This window comes from Sminthopsis crassicaudata, chromosome X (assembly GCF_048593235.1).
Source record: "Sminthopsis crassicaudata isolate SCR6 chromosome X, ASM4859323v1, whole genome shotgun sequence".
Taxonomy (NCBI): domain Eukaryota; kingdom Metazoa; phylum Chordata; class Mammalia; order Dasyuromorphia; family Dasyuridae; genus Sminthopsis; species Sminthopsis crassicaudata.
Genome location: NC_133623.1, coordinates 3,895,944 through 3,902,034, shown reverse-complemented (window position 1 = coordinate 3,902,034; position 6,091 = coordinate 3,895,944). Strand labels below are relative to the sequence as shown.

Here is a 6,091-nt window from a genome sequence, read left to right as displayed (position 1 = left end):
GGGAGGATGGAGAAAGAAAAGAGACAGGAAGAGAAAGGAAGAGAAAGAGGGGAAAATAAAGAAGAGGAGAGAGAGGAAGAGCGATGGAGAGAGAGTGGAAGAGAGAGATTGAGAGAAAGAAAAAAAAGGAATAGAGGTGGAGAGAGAGAGATAGTGGAAGAGAGAGAAAAAAAGAAAGAAAGAGGGTAAAAAGAGAGGAAGAGTGAGGGAAAGAATAGAGAGTAGAAGAGATAGGGAGAGGGAGAGAGACAGAGAAAGTGGGAGAGAGAGAAAGAGATAGTGGAAGAAAGAAAGAGACATAGGGAGAAAGAGAGAGTGGAAGAGAGAGAAGAAAAGAGAGAGAAAAGGAGGGAGGACAGAGAAAGAAAAGAGACAGGAAGAGAAGAGGGGAAAATAAAGAAGAGGAGAGAGAGGAAGAGCAATGGAGAGAGAGTAGAAGAGAGAGAGAGAGAGAGAGAGAGAGAGAGAGAGAGAGAGAGAGAGAGAGAGAGAGAGAGAGAGAGAGAGAGAGAGAGAGAGTGGAAGGGAGAGAAAAAGGAGAGGAAGATAGAGAAAAATAGAGAGTGGAAGGGAGAGGGAAACGGAGAGAGAAAGTGGGAGAGAGAGAAAAAGTGGAAGAAAGAGAGAAAAAGAGGGACAGACAGAGAGGGAGAGAGAAAAATGGAGTGGAAAAGAGAGAAGAAAAGAGATAGAAAATAGGGAGAGGAAGAAAGAGAAGGAGGGAGGGAGGGGGGAGAGAGAAAATAGAGAGAGAGAAGAGAAGAGACAGACACAGAGGGAGAGAAAAGAAGAGAGAGGGGGAAATAGACAAGAGGAAGAGAGAGAGGAAGAGCGATGGAGAGAGTGGAAGAGAGAGATAGTAATAGAGAGAGAAAGAGGGAGTAAGAAAGAAAGGAAGAGAGGAGGAGAGAGAAAAAGATAGTAAAAGAGAGAAAAAGAAAGGAAGAAAGAGGGAAAAAAGAGGAAGAGAGGGAAAAAACTAAAAGTGGAAGAGAGGGGGAAAAGATTGAGACAGAAAGTGGGAGAGAGAGAGAGAGTGGAAGAAAGAGAGAAAGAGACAGAGGGAGAAATAGAGAGAAAAATAGGGAGAGGAAGAGAAGGAGGGAGGGAGGGGGGGAGAAAGCAAAGAGAGAGAGAAGAAAAGAGACAGACATGGGGGGGAGAGAAAGGAAGAGAAAGAGAGGGGGAAATAGTAAAGAAGAGCAGAGAGGAAAAGCAATAGAGAGAGAGTGGAAGAGAGAGATAATAGTGAGAGAGAGAGAGAGAGGAAGAAAGAAAGGAAGAGAGGTGGGAGAGAGAGAAAGATAGTGGAAGAGAGAGGAAGAGAGAGAAAGGAAGAAAAAGGGGAAATAAGAAAGAGGAAGAGAGAGGGAAAAAATAGAGAATGGAAGAGACGGGAAAAACAGAGAGTGAAAAGAGAGGAGAGGGAGAGAGAAAAAGAGAGAGTGGAAGAAAGAGAAAAAGAGAGAGGGAGAGAGAGGAGAGAGAGAGAGCAGAAGAGAGAAAAGAAAAGCAAGAGAAAAATAGGAGAGGGAGAGAGAAAAATAGAGACTGGAAGGGAGAAAGAGAGAGAGAGAAATAGAAGAAGAAGAAGAGAGAGAAGGAGGGAAGGATGGGGGAGAGAGAAGATAGAGAGAGAAAAAGAGACAGACATTGAGGGAGAGAAAGGAAGACAGAGAAGGTGAAATAGAGAAGAGGAGGAGAGAGTGGAAGAGAGAGATATTAATAGAGAGAGAAAGAGACAGAGACAGAGAGAGACGAAGAAAGAGAGGTGGAGAGAGAGAAAGATAGTAAAAGAGAGAGGAAGACAGAAAAAAGAAAAAGGAAGAATGAGGGGAAAAAAGAGGAAGAGAGAGGGAAAAAATAGAGAGTGGAAGAGAGAGGGAGAAAATCAGAGAGTGGAAAAGAGAGGGAGAGAGACAGAGAAAGCAGGAGACAGAAAAAGCAAGACTGGATGAAAGAGAGAAAGAGAGAGAGTGGAAGTGAGAGAAAAATAAATAAAGGAAGAGAGAGAAGGAGGGAGGGAGGGGGAGAAAGAAAAGAGAGAGAGAAGAAAAGAGACAGACACAGAAGAAGAGAAAGGAAGGTAAAAACAGGGGAAAATAAAGAAGAGGAGAGAGAGAGGAAGAGCAATGGAGAGAGAGTGGAAGAGAGAAATAATAAGAGTGAGAGAGAGAGGGAGGGAGTAAGAAAGAAAGGAAGAGAGGTGGAGAGAGAGATAGTGGAAGAGAGAAAAAAAGAAAAGAAGAAAGAGGGTAAAAAGAGAGGAAGAGAGAGAGGAAGAGTGAGGGAAAGAATAGAGAGTAGAAGAGATAGGGAGAGGGAGAGAGACAGAGAAAGTGGGAGAGAGAGAAAGAGATAGTGGAAGAAAGAAAGAGATAGAGGGAGAAAGAGAGAGTGGAAGAGAGAGAAGAAAAGAGAGAGAAAAATAGGGAGAGGAAGAGAGAAATGGAGGGAGGACGGAGAAAGAAAAGAGAGAAGAAAAGAGACAGGAAGAGAAAGGGGAAAATAAAGAAGAGGAGAGAAGAAGAGCGATGGTGAGAGAGTGGAAGAGAGAGATATTAAAAGAGAGAGGAAGAAAGAAAGGAAGAGAGGTGGGGAGAGAGAAAGATAGTGGAAGGGGAGAGAAAGAAAGGAAGAAAGAGGAAAAAAGGAGAGAAGAGAGAAAAAGAGAGAGGGAGAGAAATAGAGAGTGGAAGGGAGAGGGAAAGAGACAGAGAAAGTGGGAGAGAAAGAAAAAGAGGAAGAAAGAGAGATTGAGAGAGAGAGAGAGAGAGAGGAATAGAGGTGGAGAGAGAGAAAGTGGAAGAGAGAGAAAAAAAGAAAAGAAGAAAGAGGGTAAAAAGAGAGGAAGAGAGAGAGAGGAAGAGTGAGGGAAAGAATAGAGAGTGGAAGAGATAGGGAGAGGGAGAGAGACAGAGAAAGTGGGAGAGAGAGAAAGAGATAGTGGAAGAAAGAGAGAAAGAGACAGAGGGAGAAAGAGAGTGGAAGAGAGAGAAGAAAAGAGAGAGAAAAATAGGGAGAGGAAGAGAGAAATGGAGGGAGGATGGAGAAAGAAAAGAGACAGGAAGAGAAAGGAAGAGAAAGAGGGGAAAATAAAGAAGAGGAGAGAGAAGAAGAGCGATGGAGAGAGAGTGGAAGAGAGAGATTGAGAGAGAAAAAAAGGAATAGAGGTGGAGAGAGAGAGATAGTGGAAGAGAGAGAAAAAAAGAAAAGAAAGAGGGTAAAAAGAGAGGAAGAGTGAGGGAAAGAATAGAGAGTAGAAGAGATAGGGAGAGGGAGAGAGACAGAGAAAGTGGGAGAGAGAGAAAGAGATAGTGGAAGAAAGAAAGAGACATAGGGAGAAAGAGAGAGTGGAAGAGAGAGAAGAAAAGAGAGAGAAAAGGAGGGAGGACAGAGAAAGAAAAGAGACAGGAAGAGAAAGAGGGGAAAATAAAGAAGAGGAGAGAGAGGAAGAGCAATGGAGAGAGAGTAGAAGAGAGAGAGAGAGAGAGAGAGAGAGAGAGAGAGAGAGAGAGAGAGAGAGAGAGAGAGAGAGAGTGGAAGGGAGAGAAAAAAGGAGAGGAAGATAGAGAAAAATAGAGAGTGGAAGGGAGAGGGAAACGGAGAGAGAGAAAGTGGGAGAGAGAGAAAAAGTGGAAGAAAGAGAGAAAAAGAGGGACAGACAGAGAGGGAGAGAGAAAAATGGAGTGGAAAAGAGAGAAGAAAAGAGATAGAAAATAGGGAGAGGAAGAAAGAGAAGGAGGGAGGGAGGGGGGAGAGAGAAAATAGAGAGAGAGAAGAGAAGAGACAGACACAGAGGGAGAGAAAAGAAGAGAGAGGGGGAAATAGACAAGAGGAAGAGAGAGAGGAAGAGCGATGGAGAGAGTGGAAGAGAGAGATAGTAATAGAGAGAGAAAGAGGGAGTAAGAAAGAAAGGAAGAGAGGAGGAGAGAGAAAAAGATAGTAAAAGAGAGAAAAAGAAAGGAAGAAAGAGGGAAAAAAGAGGAAGAGAGGGAAAAAACTAAAAGTGGAAGAGAGGGGAAAAGATTGAGACAGAAAGTGGGAGAGAGAGAGAGAGTGGAAGAAAGAGAGAAAGAGACAGAGGGAGAAATAGAGAGAAAAATAGGGAGAGGAAGAGAAGGAGGGAGGGAGGGGGGAGAAAGCAAAGAGAGAGAGAAGAAAAGAGACAGACATGGGGGGGAGAGAAAGGAAGAGAAAGAGAGGGGGAAATAGTAAAGAAGAGCAGAGAGGAAAAGCAATAGAGAGAGTGGAAGAGAGAGATAATAGTGTGAGAGAGAGAAAGGAAGAAAGAAAGGAAGAGAGGTGGAGAGAGAGAAAGATAGTGGAAGAGAGAGGAAGAGAGAGAAAGGAAGAAAAGGGGAAATAAGAAAGAGGAAGAGAGAGGGAAAAAATAGAGAATGGAAGAGACGGGAAAAACAGAGAGTGGAAAAGAGAGGAGAGGGAGAGAGAGAAAAAGAGAGAGTGGAAGAAAGAGAAAAAGAGAGAGGGAGAGAGAGGAGAGAGAGAGAGCAGAAGAGAGAAAAGAAAAGCAAGAGAAAAATAGGGAGAGGGAGAGAGAAAAATAGAGACTGGAAGGGAGAAAGAGAGAGAGAGAAATAGAAGAAGAAGAAGAGAGAGAAGGAGGGAAGGATGGGGGAGAGAGAAGATAGAGAGAGAAAAAAGAGACAGACATTGAGGGAGAGAAAGGAAGACAGAGAAGGTGAAATAGAGAAGAGGAGGAGAGAGTGGAAGAGAGAGATTAATAGAGAGAGAGAGAGAGACAGAGACAGAGAGAGATGAAGAAATAAAGGAAGAGAGGTGGAGAGAGAGAAAGGATAGTAGAAGAGAAAGGAAGAGAGAAAAAAGAGAAAGGAAGAATGAGGGGGAAAAGAGGAAGATAGAGGGAAAAAATAAAGAGTGGAAGAGAGAGGGAGAAAATCAGAGATTTGAAAAGAGAGGGAGAGGGAGACAGACTAAGAAAATAGGAGAGAGAAAAATAGAGAGAGTGGAAGAAAGAAAAAGAAAGACAGAGGGGGAGAGAGAGAAGAAGAGCGAGAAATAAGGAAGAGAGGTGGAGAGAGAGATAGGGGAAGAGAGGTAGAGAGAGAGAGAGAGAGACAGAGAAAGCGGGAGAGAGAGAAAAAGAGAGAGTGGACGAAAGAGAAAAAAAGAGGGACAGACAGAAAGGGAGAGAGAAAAATAGAGTGGAAGAGAGAAAAGAAAAGAGAGAGAAAAATAGGGAGAGGAAGAGAGAGATGGAGGGATGTAGGGGGGAGAGAGAAAAGAGAGAGAGAAGAGACAGACACAGAGGAAGAGAAAAAAAGAGAGGGGGAAATAGACAAGAGGAAGAGAGAGGAAGAGTGATGGAGAGAGTGGAAGAGAGAGATAGTAATAGTGAGAGAGAGAAAGAAAGAGGGAGTAAGAAAGAAAGGCAGAGAGGTGGAGAGAGAGAGATAGTGGAAGAGAGCGAGAAAAAGGAAGAAAGGGAAAAAAGAGGAAGAGAGAAAAAAAGAGGAAGAGAGAGGGAAAAAATAAAGAATGGAAGAGAGAGGGAGAAAATCAGAGTGGAAAAGAGAGGGAGAGGGAGAGAGACAGAGAAAGCAGGAGAGAGAAAAAGAGAGAATGGAATAAAGAGAAAAAGAGAGGGGAGAGAGAGAAATATAGTGGAAGAGAAAGAAGAAAAGAGAGAAATAGGGAGAGGAAGAGAAAGAAGGAGGGAGGGAGGTGGGAGAGAGAAAAAAGTGAGAGGCACAGAGGGAGAGAGAGGAAGAAAGAGAAGGGGAAATAGAGAAGAGGAGGACAGAGAGGAAGAGCTATGGAGAAAGAGTGAAAGAGAGAGATATTAATAGAGAGAGAGAGACACACACACACACTGAGAGAGATGAAGAAAGAAAGGAAGAGATGTAGAGAGAAAGAGAAAGATAGTAGAAGAGAGAGGAAGAAGAAAAAAAGAGAAATGAAGAAAGAGGGGAAAAAAGAAAGAGGAAGAGAGAGGGGAAAAATAGAGAGTGGAAGAGAGAGAGAGAAAATCAGAGAATGGAAAAGAGGGAGAGAGACAGAGAAAGCAGGAGAGAGACAAAAAGAGAGTGGAAGAAAGAAAAAGAGAGTG

The 6,091-nt window shown here is 43.2% G+C and overlaps 1 long non-coding RNA gene across 1 annotated transcript; it reads left to right on the top strand.

Annotated features, from left to right (window-relative positions):
- The first annotated feature begins 1,218 nt into the window (after positions 1-1,218).
- On the top strand, positions 1,219-4,350 carry LOC141548671 (uncharacterized). The gene is made up of 2 exons (XR_012484026.1): positions 1,219-1,287; positions 4,306-4,350. It is a non-coding gene; the product is annotated as an uncharacterized LOC141548671 (long non-coding RNA).
- The last annotated feature ends 1,741 nt before the right edge of the window (positions 4,351-6,091 follow it).